The sequence below is a fragment of the Erythrolamprus reginae genome, chromosome 2 (assembly GCF_031021105.1).
Source record: "Erythrolamprus reginae isolate rEryReg1 chromosome 2, rEryReg1.hap1, whole genome shotgun sequence".
Taxonomy (NCBI): Eukaryota; Metazoa; Chordata; class Lepidosauria; order Squamata; family Dipsadidae; genus Erythrolamprus; species Erythrolamprus reginae.
Window position 1 is genome coordinate 119,272,465 of NC_091951.1, and position 22,119 is coordinate 119,294,583.

The 22,119-nt window shown below is 37.7% G+C and overlaps 1 protein-coding gene across 1 annotated transcript in view; it reads right to left on the reverse strand.

The window, feature by feature from the left end:
* FGF1 (fibroblast growth factor 1) overlaps nt 1–20,375 on the reverse strand; it is a 47,510-nt gene extending 27,135 nt beyond the window's left edge. The window contains 1 exon segment of the mRNA XM_070735868.1: nt 19,925–20,375. The gene's annotated coding sequence lies outside the window, so the exon portion shown is untranslated.
* Nucleotides 20,376–22,119: the final 1,744 nt, after the last annotated feature.

Here is a 22,119-nt window from a genome sequence, read left to right on the forward strand (position 1 = left end):
TGGAGAGTCTGATTGGACCTGATGAAGTGGGCATATTCCTCATGACAGACTTTGGTCATCTATTTATTAGATCCATGATTCTCCTGGTTGGCAAAGGCCTCCTACGAAGTGACAGAAGGCTGGGTTCTAGCGGTGGTGATTTCTTCCTTGACAGAGGAAATTGTCCCATCATCTTTTTAAATGATGTTGGTTCACTAACCTCAATCATGCTGGACAGTTTTTATTTTTTTAGGGAAGTTTGTAAGAAAGTGGTCACATAACAGCTTCAGGGGATCCTGAATAAGTGGATTAATTGAACCTCCTTCAGTCTTACTTTCAGACCAAGATTTGAGACTTAAAAAGCATTAAAGATTATTATTATTATTATTATTATTATTATTATTATTATTATTATTATTTATTGGATTTGTATGCCGCCCCTCTCCGCAGACTCGGGGCGGTTAACAACAGTGATAAAAAACAGCATGTAACAATCCAATACTAAACAACTAAAAACCCCTTATTATAAAACCAAACATACATACAAACATACCATGCGTAATATTGTAAGGCCTAGGGGGAAAGAATATCTCTGTTCCCCCATGCCTGACGGCAGAGGTGGGTTTTAAGAAGCTTACGAAAGGCAAGGAGGATGGGGGCAATTCTAATCTCTGGGAGGAGTTGGTTCCAAAGGGCCGGGGCCGCCACAGAGGAGGCTCTTCCCCTGGGTCCCGCCAAGCGACATTGTTTAGTTGACGGGACCTAACTAGTCGCTGGGATTCGTGCAGCAGAAGGCAGTCCCTGAGATAATCTGGTCCGGTGCCATGAAGGGCTTTATAGGTCATAACCAACATTTTGAATTGTGACCGGAAACTGATCGGCAACCAATGCAGAATGTGGAGTGTTGGTGTAACATGGGCATATTTGGGAAAGCCCATGATTGCTCTCGCAGCCGCATTCTGCATGATCTGACGTTTCCGAACACTTTTCAAAGGTAGCCCCATGTAGAGAGCATTACAGTAGTCGAACCTTGGGGTGATGAGGGCATGAGTGACTGTGAGCAGTGACTCCCGGTCCAAATAGGGCCGCAACTGGTGCACCAGACGAACCTGGGCAAACGTCCCCCTTGCCACAGCTGAAAGATGTTTCAGCTACAGAATAACATTTTAAGCACGAATAGCGAATAGAAATGAACTGGAATGTGATACTCTGAATCAAAAGATCATTTATCTTTTACTACTCGGAACATGAAAACCAAAGGCATAGCTTTTATCACCAGAAAGGATACAGCAAAGATTTTGCAGACAACTCTTTCATATGATGATTATCCAAAGTCATACTCCAACCATGGATGCAGAAAAAGAGGAGTCTGAGGGGTTTTATGGTCAACTTAAACCCAAAGTTGAGAGAATATGCAGTCTGCTTGTGTTGGATACTAGAATGCCAAAGTTACACATATTAATAGATTTGAATACATATAGTTTGGATTGTATTGCCTAAGAATCAAGAATGAATCAAGAGAATGACTTTGGTTTGGTTTCATTTCATTTCATTTTATTTCATTTCATTTTTATGCTGCTCAGCTCCTGAAGGACTCTGGGCAGCTTCCAACAATTAAAAACAATTCTTAAAACAATATAAAAACATTAGTTAAAACCCCCCACTAAAATTCTCACAATCATTCCTCATTCATGGCTGGATATAGGTAACATCTTAGTCTATCACGTCCCCAGGATTGCTGGAAGAGCCAGGTCTTTAGAGTTTTGGGGAAAATCGGCAAGGTGGACAGGACACAAATCTCTGGAGGCAGTTGGTTCCATAGGGCTGGGACTACCACAGAGAAGGTTCTTCCCGGGGGCCTACCAGCCAGAATTGTTTGGCTGATGGGATGTGGAGAAGGTCGACTCTGTGGGTTCTTATTAGTCACTGGGAAACATGCGCCAGAAGACTCTGTCAGAGTCTTCATTGCTAACAAAGCCCTCAAACAAGGAAAATAAAATGTACAGTGTATTACAAAATTGAAATGTATTATATTATTCATACAAGTGTGTCGAAGAGTTCAGTTAGCAAGGTATGAACAGTGTCTGGCTGTGGAACAGATCTACATATGTTCTTGTATAAGTTCCTAGTTCCAAGTCAACCTAAAGCAGCAGAAGAAAACCAGCCAGTTTTCATCCTAGGATACTGAGTGTGTACCCATCCTTTCTGGGACAACTGCTTTGAGGTCCTGAATGTGGTTGATAAAATACCAGAGGAACCACAGGAAGTGACTCTACGTCTCTATAAAACCTGCCTTCTAGCAGCTGGACATTGCAATTCCCTTGCAATTACCCTACTTCTTACCCAGAGGCTGATTTGACAAAGTCATTACACTTAACATACCTTCATGATTTCCTAATTAGATTTTGGAAGTTCTATACTATGTTCCTCCATCCTGGGGGAAAGTATTTTACTGTTACCTTTGTGTCTCATTTGAAGGGAGGCTTGTACCATCAATAACAATAATTTCCTAGTGTCCCAGTCCAATTCACTGCCATCTCCTCTCCTCACATTCAAGCAGCTCATCTTCTTGAATTCTTCATTGCCAATAAACAAACCCTCTTTTTCAGTTCTTGAGTAACCTCTAAATCTAAATTCACTGTTCAGTTCTTGCCTCCAATTTTGGAGAAGAAACCCCTTACTAATTTTCTCACTAACAGCAATTAATATTGTAAAGACTTTATTCAGATTTTCTCCACTGCACTGTTGAACCCAGCCATCAAAAGAATAACCATTGATCTGAAAAGAAATCAGTACGGTCAGCAGAGATTACTGTATCACATAGTGTTCTATTTTTAGAGCTGGGTCATTTTCTGACTTTTTAGAAAGGCTTTAACAATTCAAAGAAGGATTCTATGTGGCCCATCTGCATTTTTAAACAAATACCACAATAGCTGCATAAGCAAAACCTTATTGTCTCATATGGAAAAGCTCTCACTGCTAATTCCTAATGAAAAGCAGAAGGCTGGATCAACTGAATGGGGGGAGTAATTTTCTTTTTCTTTCTCTAGCTGCCTCGAGTCTTCGGAGAAGGGCGGCATGCAAATTTAATTAAATAATAATAATAATAATAATAATAATAATAATAATAATAATAATGAGAGTCTGTTAGAAGATGTTTCTGCTGATGTAGGAATTTACCTAACTTGGTACCCCTTGGATATATTGGTCTAGAATTCCTAGCATTTTCAGCCAGCACTGAACAGAGAGCACCAGAATAGAAGGCCAACACAGAAATCTGACATTATTTCCTAACAACAACCAGATGCCACCTGAATCTGTTAGTTTTTCATGAAGCCATTGTTTCAGGAAGTTTGTGTTTCTGAAGGGTTAGTCTTGTCTCGCGATATACTGTACATTATTGTGTATATGAATTATAGTTATTCCTTGTCACTGGGAAATGTAACTGTTACATTATGTTTTCTTAATCTTATTAATCTTATTAATCTTATTAAACCACCATTAATGGTGGTCTTAAGTCTTTCATATATGAATTGACTGCCATATAAGCTTGGTAAAATTAATTGATTACTATAGTAATCTATATAGACTATAGATCTATATAGATCTATATAGATTTATTTATTTATTTATTTATTCATTTATTCATTCATTCATTCATTTATTTATTTATTCAATTTTTATGCCGCCCTTCTCCTTAGACTCAGGGCAGCTTACAACATGCTAGCACTTTTTTTAACAGAGCTAGGCTATTGCCCCCACAATCTGGGTCCTCATTTTACCCACCTCGGAAGGATGGAAGGCTGAGTCAACCTTGAGCCGGTGATGAGATTTGAACCGCTGACCTGCAGATCTACAAGTCAGTTTCAGTGGCCTGCAATACAGCACTCTACCTGCTGCGCCACCCCGGCTCATAGTTCATAGTTACTATAGTTCATAGCACAATAAGGCAATTTTCCACAGTATCACATAGGAGAAGCTTGTCTTATTGGAAATATGCTACATGTCAACTTCCATAATTCCTAGAAAGTATTAACCTGCATCTTCATAACATATAATGCAAAAAGGATTGAATAGACTTAAATGTTATTATTGTTCACACCTAATTTGTATTTAGCAAAAGGCAATCACTACATATTGTAGATATTCAAGCTACACTACTCAAAAAATAAAGGGAACACTTAAACAACAGAATATAACTCCAAGTATTCAATGAGAATATTTCATTCATTCAGATCTAGAATGTGTTATTTGAGTGTTCCCTTTAGTTTTTTGAGCAATATATATAAAGATTAAAGTAAAATGACCTGATCTGTAACTCTGTTTAGTTACAATAAAGTCTATACCTCTTTACTTGCTTTTTTTTCACTCACTCAAATAAAAAAATATCTGATTAGCTAGACAACAAATCATAAATAATGCAAGACTGTGCTAGTATGATGTGGAAGCATCAGCTAGTTTTATTATTTGTTTTTAGCTGCATATAATCTAGAAGAAGCTAGTTTTATAGAGTGCTACAAGCAGAGCAAAACAAGAACTATACCTTAAGCATGTCAATGTGCAGTGGCTGCACTAGAATTAAGAGATGTCACGTATTTTCTCAGCTGTCTCCAACTTCTAAGTCTTTCAGGAGACTCGTGTAAGCATCCAGCGACTGGCTCTGGGTTTGCATTTAAAGTTACTGATGCTTATATAAGGTATATAAGGATAACAGGGAAGCATTTCTTTGCATCTTGCGATTAATTCCTGTGCTCTGATCTCCTTTTTTCCTTTGTCACCAAAACTTCAAGAGAATGCAAGGAATGTGGTGTGCTCTTTTTCTTTGGAAGCAGTCCAGTGCTTCTTTTCTTCCACAAAAGGAGAAGCAATTCCATCTGGGATCTTTCCAGAGGCTAATTTATGCTTAATTAAGATAGTTGGGGCACCCGAGGAGACAATGGAAGGCTCTTGACTTCTGTAAGGTGAAATATTTTGTAGCAATATTCCATGTCAAACTTTTGCTATGTTCTCCTTGGAATCAATCCATAAAAACGTTCCCTTCCCCAGCCATGAGAGTCATTTGCTTACCTGGTGACAAGGAGCTCAAAGAAAGGCTGCTATGTATGAATTGTCTGCTTCAGTTCAGCATTTAATAGCAGGTCTGACCCAGCCAATCTGCTGATCTAGAAAGAGTTGGTTGAATAGACTGACTCATTTATGGAGAGAGAGAGACAGAGAGCTAGAGGGGAGGGGGCAGAAAGAGACAGAGACAGAGAAGAAGCAAGTGGGAAGACCCTGTCTACATATTTTTCTTCTGGGTTCTCTTAGAACATATGCTAAGACGTTGCTTTATAAGTATCAGGCACATACAAATGTAGACTATAGGAATAGCGAGAGAAGCCTCCTGGGGCTTGCAACATTTATGCCTTGTGAATTACATAATGCTGAAATGATAGCTGGGATTGGCCCTTAGTTCCGAAGAAGAGTTGTTCCCTATCTGTAGACTGCAGAATAAAAATAAATTATGGCTTATTGAGTTGGAGGGGGAAAAAACATATTGGCTTTCTTCCCCTGTTTTCTGAGTAATCATGTCCAAGCAAGCCACATCAAATAATGTTATCATTGCTTAAGCCTCTTTGGTTTGAAATGGAAAGTGTTGTTAGTCACTCCAGCCAACAAAAGACATCAAACAGATGGGCAGTGACCTACCACAACAAATGAATCATTCTGATCTATTCCCCAGACACGCACTCTTGCCTCTGTACCTGCATTCAAAAGACACCATTTTGGCAGGTAGAAACCGCTTCGCATTTCAGCAAAAGGCAACGTAGAAAATTCTATACCAAGTAAGTGAGCATGTGAATATTGATTAGATCAGGTTCCAGTTTTCTTTACTGCCGGTTCGCTCAAGGACATGACACGTTAAAACAAAGTTTCTGAGAATGCATAGAAGCAGAAAACAAGATGGCAGCACCTATGGCGCCACCAAGAGAACTGGCTCAGGTGTGTAGGAGGCCTGGATCACTGCTGGCTCTAGCGACCCAGGCTGCCAAGTTACTATCAGTTCTATAGAACTGATCCGAATCGGGAGGAACCCACCTCTGGATTAGATCCTGTACCTCCATCAACGAAATGCAGATTCAGGATCTCTGCTTTTAGTTAATTAGTTACATTTAGGCGTGTGTTTATATCTCAGCTACAAGGATAACAGGGGGAATGGTATGCTAATGTTATTTGGAAAAAGTTCTTTGGTCCAAAGTGCTTTGGACAACTTTGGACAAAGTTCCATGCCAAAGGTTTTTTGGACAAAGGGCAGATATTGCTTCATTAATGTCGTAAGATAAAAGAAGAGGAAAGTTAACATCTGTTAGAATCCAAACCAATTATCTATGATGGGATTCTTTGGATCCCAACAGATCCTATGTTTTAATCAAAATTGCTCAGGAAGTCTTCCAACCTTCAGGAGAGCTTCCCAAGGCACATAGCAAGAAAGCCTGGTGATTCTTTCTACATTTTCTCTCTGGCACTGAACATCCTTAGCTCTAATACTGAAGAAATAAAGGCTGAGAAACTATCTGCAAGGAAAGAAACAGACTCTGGAGTCTGTGGCATTCTAAGTAACCTCAAGGAAGAAAATTTAATGAATCATTTAGCCCCTGGGCTTCTGCCCAAGGATTGTTGCATTGCCATTTGTGATATATGACATGGGATCTGGCTCAATGTCCAAATAAGTTAATCTTTATATACTTTTAAATTATTTCTTATGAAACTTCTAGACAACTTTAGATTGTTAATTCGGTTGTTAAACATTTTCTGGGAATATTACAACCCAGAGTATTTCATTGCCATTTTTGTGATAATTGCTAAGCAAAGTGACAATGTTTTGATTTGGAAGATCTGGGTTTTGAAATATTATGAAACAGAAACGTGATAAAAATCCAAAACAGTTTGGAGTCCCTGGGGTAGTTAATTGGGCCAGATATTCCCATCACTTTCCTTTGTTTTCTCTGCTACTTCTTATTTTCTTTCTTTTGTACATATACATTTACGTATACATTTACATACACATAAATGTCAGACCACAAAAGCAATATAACTCAAGTTTGTTTGGTGTTTTCTGCAGGTGTGGCTTCCATAGCACAAAAATCCTGCCCTGAATTACCTCCTACAAAAGCAGTTAGCCATTTCCTCCTACTCCGTATTGCAGGAAAATAAGCTCATAACAAAAACAATAATCACCTCTGGACCAAGGCAGGACATTTAATAGGTTTATTTCACCATGCCATTTTTAGACACAATTCTGTCTCTTTTCTTCTGCTTTGCTTTTTAGGCCTGCCTGAAAATATAAATAATGGCCAGTTATTTGTGGTCAGCAAATCAACCACTCATTCACTCAGAATTTATCCTGTACACTGAGACCAGATCATGACACAGGATATATTTAATCTCCAGGTGTTGGTTCCCCTGCTAATCCAGTCAAAAAGCAGCTAATGTCCTAGTGATTGTCCAAATGGAGCCAAATGAAAAGAATCACATTTTTCTCTCATCTCCATTTTCAAAAGACATCTAATTTGGTATTAGATTCTATTCTTTAGATTCTATTTTTCACGCTAATAACTCAAAACATAGAGAATGGGCGTTTTTTGAGCCTAAAGTTTTAGGACAGCCTGACCTAACTATAATACTGTTATCATGAGGAGGAGAGGCTAAATCATGTTTTCAGGCATCCTTCTGCAAATCTGGGTGAGACAAACAGTTCATAATGAGCAGGAACAAGGAAACCTTTCGTAAGCTGCTTAAAACCCACCTCTGCCGTCAGGCATGGGGCAATTGAGATCCTCTTCCCCCTAGGTCTTTACAATTCTATGCATGGTATGTATGTATGTATGTATGTTTGGTTTTTTTATATTAATGGATTTTTAATCATTTCTAATACCAAATTACTATTGTACACTGCTTTATTGTTGCTGTTAGCTGCCCCAAGTCTCCGGAGAGGGGCGGCATACAAATCCAATAAACAAACAAACAAACAAATGAACGAACAAACAAACAAACAAACAAAATAAACAAATAAATAAACAAACAAATAAATAAACAAACAAACAAATAAATAAATAAATAAATATGGTATTTCAGTTGAAAAAGAACCCATAGACATGTGATGTCAATTGAAAGATACCATTTAACTTTTTAAAACTTATTTTTATTCCTTTCCTGAAGTACAACTTTTTTTCTCTACCCTGGACACATTTCATGAATTCCAACCTGTCCAGTCCTCTTTTCCTGAGTTAATTCCTTGTTCTTTTCTTTTTTCTTTTTAGTAATGGAAATACAGCATATGATGAAATCCAAATTTTTATTCTACCGATTCTGTGGGTGTGACTTGGTGGGCCAAGCTTGCAAAATCCTCATTTCTCCCCACTCCTGGGGGAAGGATATTACAAAATCTCCATTCCAACCCACTCAAGACCAGTAAGAGGTGGTATTTGCCGGTTCTGTGAACTACTCAAAATTTCTGCTATTAGTTTTCCGAACTACTCAAAATTTCTGCTATTGTTTCTCCAGAACCTGTCAGAAACTGCTGGATTTCCCCTCTGATATATAGTATGGGAAGGAAGGTTCAGCAAAATTATAATAACTGGGGAAAATCTGTATTTATGAATGGGAATGGCAATTATGTTTACAAAAAATGGCGTTGAATTTTTTAAAAACTAGTTGTTTACTTGAAGATTGTGTTTTCTCATTTTCTTAGGAAGCTGCAGTGACCCCCATTCTCTTGACTAAAACAAACAGACACCTCCACAAAAAACAAAAAAGAGTAAATGAAGGGTTTTCAGTATTCTAACACTGGACAACAAAATTATAAGCTTGAGTTGCCAGTACTTTTAGTTCTGGGTCCTTTTATAATTAAATCCTGTAAATGGATGCAATGCACCTTGTCACTTATGAAATAGGCTGCTCTGCAAATAGAAATTGCCTCCTGGGACTCTGTGCTGTGTTTGATTCCCTACCTCCTTCTGCAAAATCCAAGTTATATATAGATCTAGATCTATATATCTAGAAACAAATGTAAGGGCTTTTGTGGCAAAAATGGAACAGGAATAATGGGAAAGGGTTATGCATTCATCTCTTTGAGCCTTTCTCTCTTGCTAAATGAATCAGGCTAGAAACTAGGAGTCCATGAGTTCTAGATCAGCTTTTAGAAGTCCTTGGGTCTGTCCATCTCTCTCAGCCCTAAGAGGGCGGTAATAGCAAACCACTTGTGAAATCTTGCTAGGAAAATTGGAAGCACCTGTCCAGGAGTCAACTGAAGGCAATTTACTTACCGACACAAAAACAAAAAAACCCTGCAAACTATATGTTGGATCATCTTTGCAGGTAAAATTTAACTAGCTAAGTAGTCCTCTTTCTCACTAGCTGGGAGAAGGAATGCACCACACATAACTGTGTGCTTGTTTGTGATCTTAAAGCATAAACCATCAAAGTGGCTTCTTTTTTGCTATGTCAAATATGATGACAGGTGCTTACCCACCTGTCCTAAATTTTGATATTTTTCATAACAAAAACTGTTTCTTGTGAACTTTTACATTTCCCCCAGAATCTCAAGGCAGCAATCTCACTCTTTTCATTTATGTGAACTTGATGTTGTTATGTTATATTGTTACGTTACGTTACATTACGTTATGTTACGTTATGTTATGTTATGTTACGTTATGTTATGTTATGTTACGTTACATTATTATAATATTATTATTATATTATATTACATAATATTATTATACTGTATTATAATATTGCAACATATTTATATTTTGATGTTTAGTCTGGCAAGCCTATGTAGATGCATGCAGAAAGAGAATGGTAGAAGTTGATATACTTAAATACACTGCTGAAAAAAATAAAGGGAACACTTAAACAACAGAATATAACTTCAAGTAAATCAAACTTCTGTGAAATCAAACTGTCCACTTAGGAAGCAACACTGATGTCACATGCTGTTGTGCAAATGGAACAGTTGTGCAAATGAAATATTCAATGAGAATATTTCATTCATTCAGATCTAGGATGTGTTATTTGAGTGTTCCCTTTATTTTTTCAGCAGTATATATTTGTACAGCACAAGTATGTAGTGAATCTATTGTAGTCAATGCATATATGTGTTGTACAAGTATCTTCATGTTCCCACTAAAGCAAGAAAAGTTACACATATTAAATTTCCATACACATGGAATTTTTTTTTTACAAAGTCTTCTGGAAACTAAGCTAACCATTTTAATGAACATCTACAGTCTAATATTGGTGTCCATTATCTTTCTAATTATTCAGTACTTTGCAGTTTTGATTCCAAATATTGAGGGGTTGTAGGGAAAGAGGTTCCCAGTTGACTTGTCTTTTTCTTCCAGTTTGCTAGTGGTAAAATATATTGTCCATTTTTTTGTCTCATTCTGAATTCAATAGACATTACCATTAAGAAAAATGGAAGGAAATATAACCTATTTATCTATCTGTCTGTCTGTCTGTCTGTCTGTCTGTCCGTCCGTCCATCCGTCCGTCCATCCATCCATCCATCCATCCATCCATTTATTTATTTATTCAATTTCTATGCCACCCAACTCCCCAACAACTCTATTTTTTGTTCTCTCACTGGAGAGGGCAGAAAATCAAAGACAAACATGAAGGAGGAGGACTATCAGCACAGCAAACTAAAAGTGCTAAACCACTAAGAGATAAAGGACTAGGTTTTATTAATGGCAGTGAGATGGAAAACAATAAAAGCAGAGTAAGTGTCTTGATGATAGATATGTTTCAACCCTGCATGATAGACGGAAAAGACTGCAGTGGTTACAATACTTGCCTGCAGCTTCATCCTGTAATTTGGGATCAGTTAAACCCATATACAAAACAATATGTTTGCTTGAAGGCCTTTCAATTATACGTCGTAATTGGTCCAAAATGGCTAGCTTTCAAAGAATGAGATATGAGGATGGGAGTTGGGGATGAGATAGGCTAAATTTATCTTCCTGATTGTATTTTTGAGAAATCTAATTAAGGGCTTTTAAAAACATGTGCATTAATCTGGACAGAAGGTAGAAAATATGCAATCCTAAATTGGATGTCTATTACAATTACACCTGTTGAACCAGTTCCCAGAACATCAAATCCAGTTCTCAGAAACCAAATTAAGCTCAAGATTAATGATGTAAACAGGAAAACATTTATAATTCATTTTGAATTGCATTATTCATTCCAGACATATGTTTGAACTTCCATGTGCATGTAACCCTCTCACCTCTTAATGAACTAATACTCATTTGTATTAAAATATTTCTTGAGATTACCAAAAATACTAGACTTTGGAGTATATATCTCATATATTTTTGAATTACGGCATATATAGACTATGACAATATATAATATGGCAGGTTTATTGCTGATACAACAACAACAACAACAGAGTTGGAAGGGACCTTGAAATCTTCTAGTCCAACCCCCAGCTTAGGTAGGAAACCGTACACTACTTCAGACAAATGATTATCCAACATCTTCTTAAAAACTTCTAGTGTTGGAGTATTCACAACTTCTGAAGGCAATGTTCTAATTGTTCTAACTGTCAGGAAATTTTTCCTTAGTTCTGAGTTACTTTTCTCCTTGTTTAGTTTCCACCCATTGCTTCTTGTTCTACCCTCAGGTGCTTTGGAGAATAGGTTGACTGCCTCTTCTTTGTGGCAACCTCTGAGATATTGGAACGCTGCTATCATGTCTCCCCTGGTTCTCCTTTTCATTAAACTAGACATACCCAGTTCCTGCAACCATTCTTCATATGTTTTAGCCTCCAGTCCCCTAATCATTTTTGTTGCTTTTCTCTGCACTCTTTCAAGAGTCTCAACATTATTTTTGCATCGTGGCAACCAAAACTGAGTGCAGTATTCCAAGTGTGGCCTTACCAAGGCATTATAAAGTGGTATTAAAACTTTGTGTGATCTTGATTCTAACCCTATGTAATACAGCCTAGAACTGTGTTTGCTTTTTTGCAGCTGCTGCACACTGCTAGCTCATATTTAAATGGTTGTCCACTAGGATTCTAAGATCCCCCTCACAGTTACTACTGTTGAGCAATGTACCACATATACTGTACCTGTGCACTTTGTTTTTCTTGCCTAAATGTAGAACCTTACTTTTTTCACCATTGAATTTCATTTTGTTAGATAGCGCCCGATGTTCAAGTTTGTCAAGATCCTTCTGTAGTGTTGATTATTCCTGACAGTTTGGTGTCATCTGCAGATTTGATGAGTTCCCCATCTATCCCCTTGTCCTAGTCATTGATGAAGATGTTGAAGAGTACTGGGCCTAAAACAGAGCTGTGGTGTACTCCACTGCCTACATCCTTCCATTTAGATGCAGTTCCATTGATCACTACACATTGAGTGTGGTTGGTTCACCAGTTTTGAATCCATCTGGTGGTGTTGTTGTCCAACCCACATTTTTCTATATCTAATAGTAGGTTATGGTCTACTTTGTCAAATACCTTAGTGAAGTCCAAGTAAACCACATAGCATTCCTCTGTTCCACTAATTTTATCACTTTGTCAAAGAATGCAATAAGATAAGTCTGGTATGATCTGTTTTTGGGAAACCCACGTTGGCTTTTGGTTATTACTTTGTTTGCTTCTAGGTGTTTGTTGATTCATTGCTTGATTATCTTTTCCAAAATTTTCCCTGGTATTGAGGTCAGGCTGATAGGTGTGCAGTTTCATGGATCTGTGCTTCTTCCCATCTTCATACTTCTATCCTGTAATACCAGCTGCTAAAATAACTATGCTCCCTGTACATTTTTTCATATGACCATGCCACGCCGACAGAACCGGTAGAGAAAAATTTTGGATTTCACCACTGACAAACACACAGAGAAAGAGAGAGAGAGAGAAGAAGAGGAACATTGCAATGCAAGCAAATATTAAGGAGAAATAATGAAAGATAGATAATGAAGATATTGAAATGGTAGATAACTTCTGGCTTTTGGAATCAAGCAAAAATGTAATGGTAACAATCAAGGAAGGAATTTGCTGCAGATTAGTGTTTAATATGGCAGCCTCAAAGGCCATGGAAAAGAGGTTACAATATGTCTATACTTATGGAGATTAGAATAGTCCAGGTAATATGACCTCCTCTGAGAGCAGAACTTGGAATTTGGAAGAAGCAGGACAGAAAGAGTATTAGCACATTTGAAATAAGGTGTTGAGAATACCATGGATAATCAAAAAAACCCCCAAAACAACAACAGGAAGAATAAATAGATCATTAAACAATCCAGAGTTCTCACTCAAGGAACAAATAATCTGGCTCCAATTATCATACAGTGATAATTAATCATACAGTCATAATTAATCAATTCTTTATTCTTTAAGTCTGGCCATAGCATGAACCTGATTTTTGGTAGACTTTTCTTGAAGTTTTACTTTATTACTCAGAATAGGTTCCCCCAACAAATTCACAAAACAAGGATAGAAAAATCAGGTGAAATTGGGAAATCAAGCAAAGCCCGCTATTCTTTTTAAAAAAAGTGTACAAATTATATACACTTATATAATAGGGGATACAATTATCCCCCCTATTGAGAGGGGCGGGATACAAATCCAAATAAATAAATAAATGAATGAATGAATGAATGAATGAATAAATAAATAAATAAATACATGAATGAATGAATGAATAAATAAGAAATGAAAAACATTTAAATTACTTATTAAATTATGTTTTCAAATGATAAATGATTGTACATGAAACACTCACAGATAAATGCTATACATTTCCTCTGACCATTTTTACTTTGAAATGCGTTTACTCACCTAATTTTATTGCTTACTTGTTATAAAAATACTTTATTTATTACTTATTATGTTAATTATCAATTGGGTATCAAGCTAGATTCAAGTATTTACTTCTGAACAATAAGCTCATATGTGATTTAGGGGCTAGGGCACATGGATTCACTTTCTTTGTACTGATGGTTCATTGTTAAGAACCTCAACGAAAATCTTGGCTTTACTGCCAAATTATAAAGTATAAATTTGTATTTGCTTACATGCAGGTCTTCCCTATACTGTAGTAGTACCTGTACTCTAGAATGTTCCTCCCATTGAAACCAGAAGGTCTTGCATCATTTGGATGCCTATTGAAAATTTAACTATTCCCTTGGCCTCTTCTTTCAATGTTGTCTTTGTCTTTCAATTTTGTGTATTTGCTTGGTTTTGCCTTCTTTGCCACATACTGCTTTTTCAACTGTGTGTAAGATTTGAAGGCTGAGCCCAAGGGCGGGATAAAATCCATCATCAGTTTGGAGTCACTATACTCCCACAAGAGATCTAAATTCAGCCACCCATGAATTCCATTGACTCCTATTTAGTGCCAATTTGCCTCCACTTTAGTAGTTCAGATTTTTGTGTGTAGGTAGCATGAAATAAATTTGTAGTAGTTTGAACTCTGTCCTAGTTCTTGATTTCTTAAAACCTGACATATTGTGTCTTAAATGGTTTTAAAATATTTTATTTTTGTATTTTAATACTCTTTTTTATAACAGTAAACGAGCTGGAGATATCATTTCACAGAAAGCAATACATTAAAGTAAATAAATGAAGAAAATAATGTTCCATTCATTTGATTATTTATACTTCTTGCAAACCTGTGTCATTACACATTTTCATATTTTGGCGAACATAAGATACTTTACAGTTTTTACACATGGAGAAAACCTATGGCCTCTGTATATTTTCAAAGATATCACTGAGGACGAAGAAACACTGCTATCTGTATTACAATTTCAATTCTGGATATTATGAAGGAAGTAGTTCAGTTTACACCCATGAAGAAAATGATGAGGTAGTTTACACACCCTATAAGTAGCATTATCCTTGTGAGAAAAACACACACACTATAAGTAGCCTTATCCTTGTGAGTTGAAAAAAAATGTTTCAGTTAAATATGTAATTAAAGTTGGTTTAATTAAGAATGCATGGGCAGGTGATTTTGATTGAGAGCTCCAAATTCAAAGCAGGAAGCCTCAAATCCTTAATTTCTTCCCTCTGGCTTCTTCCATTTGCTTCTGAAACTGTTTATCAACATTTCTGACACCAGGAAGGCCCAGTACATAGAAACATAGAAACATAGAAGACTGACGGCAGAAAAAGACCTCATGGTCCATCTAGTCTGCCCGTATACTATTTCCTGTATTTTATCTTACAATGGATATATATTTATCCCAGGCATGTTTAAATTCAGTTACTGTGGATTTACCAACCACGTCTGCTGGAAGTTTGTTCCAAGGATCTACTACTCTTTCAGTGAAATAATATTTTCTCACGTTGCTTTTGATCTTTCCCCCAACTAACTTCAGATTGTGTCCCCTTGTTCTTGTGTTCACTTTCCTATTAAAAACACTTCCCTCCTGAACCTTATTTAACCCTTTAACACATTTAAATGTTTCGATCATGTCCCCCCTTTTCCTTCTTTCCTCCAGACTATACAGATTGAGTTCATTAAGTCTTTCCTGTAGAAGGTGTTGGGAAGATTGGACAGAGGCAGTGAAGGGCTACCAAAAATTGTATTACTACACTGTGGGCACGGCTTATGCAGGATGCTCTGCATTTTATTTCAACATCTTTCAGTGCAAATTGGGTGCTCTGGGGTGGAGCTCCATTTTCGCTACCCCATTGCGTTCCCCCATATCCGGGCAGCAGCCCACCCTTGGACAGAGGTCATGTTCAGATGGATTTGGAATCAGAAGGAGAGCTGCTATAGCTACATACCTCCTTCTTGGTTTTGATTCCTTTTCAATTCTTAGAATTAGAAGACAGTATTGGTGGGGTTCATTTTTTTTTTACTACCTATTCTGTGGGCTTGGCTTAGTGGGTGTGGAAGAGCTTGGCTTGGCTTGGTGGGCATGGCTTGATGAGCATGGCAGGGGAAGGATACTGTAAAATCTCTATTCTCTCTCCACTCCAGGGAAAGATTACTAGAAAATCCCCATTTCCTCCTTATCAGCTGGGACTCAGGAGACAGAGAATAGATTAGGATAGGTCAGAGGAAGTATTTACTGGTTCTCTAAACTACTCAAAATTTCCACTACTGGTTCTCCAGAACTGGTCAGAACCTGCCGAACCCCACCTCAGGGGGTGAGGTTGGGAAAGTTCAGGAAAGGAGTATGGAACCTTTCTTTGCTGTCACCTTCTAATCAGCTACCAGCACATAAATTAGAACACTCAGTTATTTCAGAACTAGAAGTGGGTTCATCCCGATTTGGACCGGTTTGCCCCACTGATGACAACACTGACCCAGTTTGGGTGGTGCCGGTCTGGGTAGTGCCGGGGGGGGGAAATTAGTGATTTTTTTGGGGGGGGTGTTGGAATTTTCTTCTGCGCATGTAGATCTGATTCCCTCCCACCCCCGGGTTTATATGAACCTTTATTGCTTCTTCTGAAACACAGCTGATCAGCTCCACAGCTGTTTTTTGTGCTAATTTCCTTCTTAGCAATGCGGAATGGTTTGAATTCAATCACTGAGCACACGCTGCAGCTAATTTGCATGAGTGGACGCATGCAAAATGTGATCCAAACCGGTGGGAAAGATAAGTAGAACCCACCCCTGTCCAGTAATGAAGTCTTCTGTGAAATGCCTTAGATGATTTTGCCTACACCATGGGAGCAAATGTAAGGCAATATTATACAGGTTGTCCTCAACTAACAACCACAACTCAGTCCAAAATTTATGTCGCTAAGTGACTATTTGTTGAGTTTTGCCCCACTTTACGACTTTTCCTGCTGCGTTTGTTAAGTCAATCACTGCAGTTGTTGAATTAGTAACACAGTTGTTAAATGAATCTTGCTTCCCCCTTATACTTTGCTTGCCAGAAGATTGCAAAAGGTGATCACATGATTCCCCGCACCCACCCAGGACACTAGTTTAGTTTAGTTTAATTGGATTTGTATGCCGCCCCTCTCCGAGGACTTGGGGCGGCTCACAGCATATACATAAAATACATATAATAATAATAATAATAATAATAATAATAATAATAATAATAATAATAATATAGATTTGTATGCCGCCCTTCTCCGAAGACTATATATAAAAGACACTGCAACCATAATAAATGTGAGTTAGTTGCCAAATGTCTGAATTTTGAACATGTGGCCCTGTGGGTGCTGCAATCATCATATGTGTGAAAAATGGTCATAAGTCACTTTTTTCAGTGTCATTGTAACTTCAAATATTCATTAAATATTGTCGAGGACTATTGCATATACTAAGATGTATTTACTTTTATATTACTTTCTTTTGAAATTATAGACATTTTCTGCTCTATTTTTTTTTAATGAGAAAAAGAGATGTTTCAAGTTTCAAGTTTTATTGGATTTATATGCCGCCCCTCTCCGAAAACTCGGGGCGGCTAACAACAATCATGAACAATATACAATAATCCAATACTAAAAGCAAATTAAAACCCCTTAATATATAAAAACCAAACATACATACAAACATACCATGTGTACAGTTGTAACGGCCTAGGGGGAGAAGAAGTCTTAATTCCCCCATGCCTGGCAGCAGAGGTGGGTTTTAAATAGTTTACGAAAGGCAAGGAGGGTGGGGGCAATTCTAATCTCTGGGGAGAGTTGGTTCCAGAGGGCCGGGGCCGCCACAGAGAAGGCTCTTCCCCTGGGTCCCGCCAAGTGGCATTGTTTAGTTGACGGGACCCGGAGAAGACCCACTCTGTGGGACCTAACTGGCCGCTGGGATTCATGCAGCAGAAGGCGGTCCCTGATGGTAAAAGAAATAAAGGGATAAAGAAAACTTAGAATGGAGGCATGAATGCTTGTTTGATTCTATTTAGAGCACTTATTGTATAACGGTGCGAATTCTCCTGAACAAAATGATATTGAAACAAACAAACCTTATGAGAATCAGTTCCTCTCTTTCTCTTTTTCCCTGCTTAAAATGGCTCCATATCTGCTTTTCTACCCACAAAACAAAATATATTTTCCCACAAGTAGAAGAATAAATTTACATGGGGAAACGGTGGAAGGGGGTTATTGCTGATCAAGAAAATATTTTAAAAATAAGGCTTTAATTAACCCATCTCTATTATTTTTATCTCTCACACAAACAATTTAACATTCAACAGTGACATTTTTTTCAATATTCATTGTCCTAAGACATGCATTGTATCGACCCTTTCTTACCTAGATTACTATGAAGCTCTGAGATACGTCAGTTTTCCCATAAATCTCACCCAGTGATCATACATTACACTGGAAGAATACAGTATTTCCCTTCAAGTCATTAGAAATGTGATTTCAGCAGCGATGGAATCAGGATTTGGTTTCTGTTCAATTATTACAATTACACAGATTTGTGTGTATCATTCAGCAAAGCAAAATATACCCCAGGTATCAAACAAAGATACTAGGGTTGCTGAGAGTTCTTGAGATAAATGAAATCCTCTTTCATATCAACAAATTTTATGGTGGTAATAACCAATGGGGTGTAACATAGATTTCATTAGTTGTAAGAACTAGTGATCATCTAGTGATCCTTAAGTGCAAGCACCATTCTTTCTTTTGTTCTTTTAGAAGAACGCTGTATTTTAAAAGTAAAAATAATACAAAGTAAAAATAATACAATGTCTCTATGGCTTTATACAAAGACAGGAAAAAAAAGGATACTTCAGCAAACGGTTTGAGCCCTGGTGGACTCTGGCAAACATTTGCCAACACAGGTACAAATAACATGCTTGGTCCCTTGATCTGGGTAAAGTCCAGTTATAGCAGTGTCCCAAAATAGTATATGAAACAGTACTGTATTTGATTCATAAGCCAAAACCACCCCCAAACCCCACAACCCAGCCCATTACTGGATATCTGAGTGTCATCAGGAACAAGAATAACACTGCATTGTTTTTTCTAGGTTTAGATTGAATGTAATTGGATCATATTATTATTTTGCATGTTACTCATATTGCTATAAGCCAGGGTATTATAAAGGCAATGAGGGGTATAAGCTTTAAAAGGGACATTTGAATGCAACATTCAAGGAAACATGTTGGCTTTATATCAAGATGCTAGGATATGTTCCCTTAAACTCACATGATTCAGAACACAACATTTCACAAGCAGAAACAAATGGAAAGACATGTGGTACACACGCTAAAAAAATAACCATGTGACCAAGCAACCACCGCCATGCTAATTGTTCCACCTGCTCCAAAGTATCAACACTTGAAGAGAAACAGGAGAACATTTGAGACTGACCAGGGATTCTGCTGAGGTTTCTCAAGCTCTCCTGAGCCATTTGTCCCACCTGTTTGATGTGGGGGGAAAAAATCAAGAGGGCCAACTGGCCTCTAATGTGAGACCTCCACTACTTTACATATTTTTTTACAGGAGGATTTAGCAAAAGAAAAACAAACAAGCAGGCAAAATCCTTTGCGTCATCTGATAGATATTTTGACAGGACTAGTATAATTAAAGGCAGGACAAAAGGTAACTTAGATCTACAATAGGAGCAGTTTTCTCATTCTTGCTCATGCAGAGAATTGGCATCTAAGCAAAACTAATCTTTCCCTGTTGTCTCCCAGCAAATATTCTTAGAAATTTCCCCCTATGAATTCACCCATATTCAAGGGTGGCCCATCACTAATAAAAGTGATGGAGAAGAAGGATGCCTTTATGGATTATTGGTCTTTGAAATTATCCCTGGCCACACATCTGAAAAGAAGGGGCCCTTGATTAAGCCTCTATCTTTATAGCCAGGATGTATTCTCAATACAGAATGTAGTTGTATTTAGATTATTTGTCTTTTTCGGTTAGCAGTAACCCATACAAGATGCATCAGGCTTTCTGTGCTTTCTGTCTCTCCCTCATCCATTTCTTGATTGCTCAAGCATTCTTGGCCACCTCTGAGTAATATTATCTTACCTGCTAAAGGGCAGTTCAGCTGACTGAGCTAAAGCGTTTGCCGTCTGGATCAGGAAGCAAAGTCGGTATGATCTGAGCAGCAAAAGAGAAGGGTGCCAATACAGTTGCAGGCTTCTTTCTCTTACTCTGATGTTGGTACAGTTTCACTCAGATGCTGCCTGCGCTTTCCGCCTTCTCCTCTCCCTGTCACTGCGGAGAACAAATGTGACAGGCCACAACGTACATATCAGGGCTTGGAAAGTTTCCAGAGGCCGTGTCCACTTCTATTGGATAAGAAAAGTCCTGGGAATTGTTGTGGTCACGCTTTATTCCTCAGAGATCCTGCTAGACGGAGCAGGGAAAAGAAACTCTTTCCACCTAAAACCACAAGTTGACACAGAGCAGAAAGAGATGACAGGAGAAGAGGGATGAAACCTGAAACAGCCTCCGGTCAATAAGAACAGCCAGCTCATCCGAGTGACTAGCAGTCCTTGGCAGGCAGGAGCTGCAGCAGTAGCAGCACAGCACTCTAATGAATCACCATCCAATGGGCTCTTTCCAGGTTGATAATTGAATTGAATATCTGCGGAGATATTTTCAGACTCCCACTTCTAAGGAAAGAAGGGACTGCACCTCCGTTGGACTTCAAGTGTTCTCCATCATTATTTCCTCTCCAAAATAATAATAATAATAATAATAATAATAATAATAATAATAATAATAATAATTTATTAGATTTGTATGCCGCCCCTCTCCGAAGATTCGGGGCGGCTCACAACAATAATAAAAACAATGTTACAGTGGAACAAATCTAATATTAAAAGAGAAAAAGACATATAAAACCCTATGTCATACTATTAGGGCAAAATTAGGCAGAACAATGATTTTCCTGGTCTGTCTGATCATATCTGAAATGGCATGTAAGTGGGATGGTGTCTGAATTGAAAAGAAAAGGGGAAAGAGGCTTCAAGTCTTCTTTTTCCTACTGCCTCTTCTTATTTATCAGGTTCATGTTGTCTTAACAGGATTTGATAGCAAAACAGCCCATTTGAGGGGGAAGAGGGTCCAGAAACTTATCGGAAGCAGCCATTCCAAAATTAAAACCAGGGCCAGCTTCACAAGGCTACAGCTATTATAAAGCAGCTAATTATAAAAAAAGAGAGAAATAATCGTCATGCATTGAATAAAATTGATTTCTCAAAAAAACAAATCCTCATTTTATAATAGTTATAATGAATTATCAAACAATTATTCAGATAAGCAGAAAGGCAGGTATTAATTTTAATAAAAACCACCCTTATATGAGGAATAAGGAGGCAGAAATATTTGCTTATTAATTTGTTTTGTTTATTTATCAAAACTTATTTGGCCACCCAACTCTGACTCCAGGCAGCTTACAAGGATAAAATAATAATAATAATAATAATAATAATAATAATAATAACAACAACAACAACAACAACAATTTATTTATTTAATTTATTAGATTTGTATGCCGCCCCGCTCCATAGACTCAATATAAAAACAATAAAAGAGCAATACCCCCTCCCAATATATCTTAGGCCATTTCTGACCTTGGGAAAGATCTCCCCCATTCCATTCCCCTGTCCTTTTCTTCTAATCTCAATTTATTTATTGTAGAAGAAACTGACAGGCAGTAGGGGCCTCTCCTTCTTCTGTTCCCTTTATCCTGCTCACCCATTAGTTTGCATTTTCCCTCTGAACCAGTGGCAAATGGAAGCTCCTTCAGAGTCTGTAACTCTGGTGATCAAGGATGGATAGACATGGTCCAGGAGACATGGATTCAGACTTTATTTATACATTTAATTGTAAGAAATGAATATTCCAGTTGCTTTACCCAGTTTGACCAAACTATCACATTCTCTGACCTACATTCTCCTTTATCACCCACAGAATTGACCCACAGGGAAAACTCTTATGAAAAAGCTATCATCCAATTCTCCAGATCAGGCAAAATAGCTCCGGAGGATTAGGAAATAAGGGCAATTCCTTTCTCCCAAATTAACCCAAAGTCCCAATACTCTAATGCCAAAGGGTGAAGAACCATTAAAAAAGAGAGAGAAAGGTTACCTATACAGATTGATTGATTCTCTATTGTGGCTTATATCATCTATAAGAAAAATTTAAAAATAATCCATACAGGAACAGCAAACTATTTCACACAAAAATTCATCACAGGAAGTTTCTCCTCATAA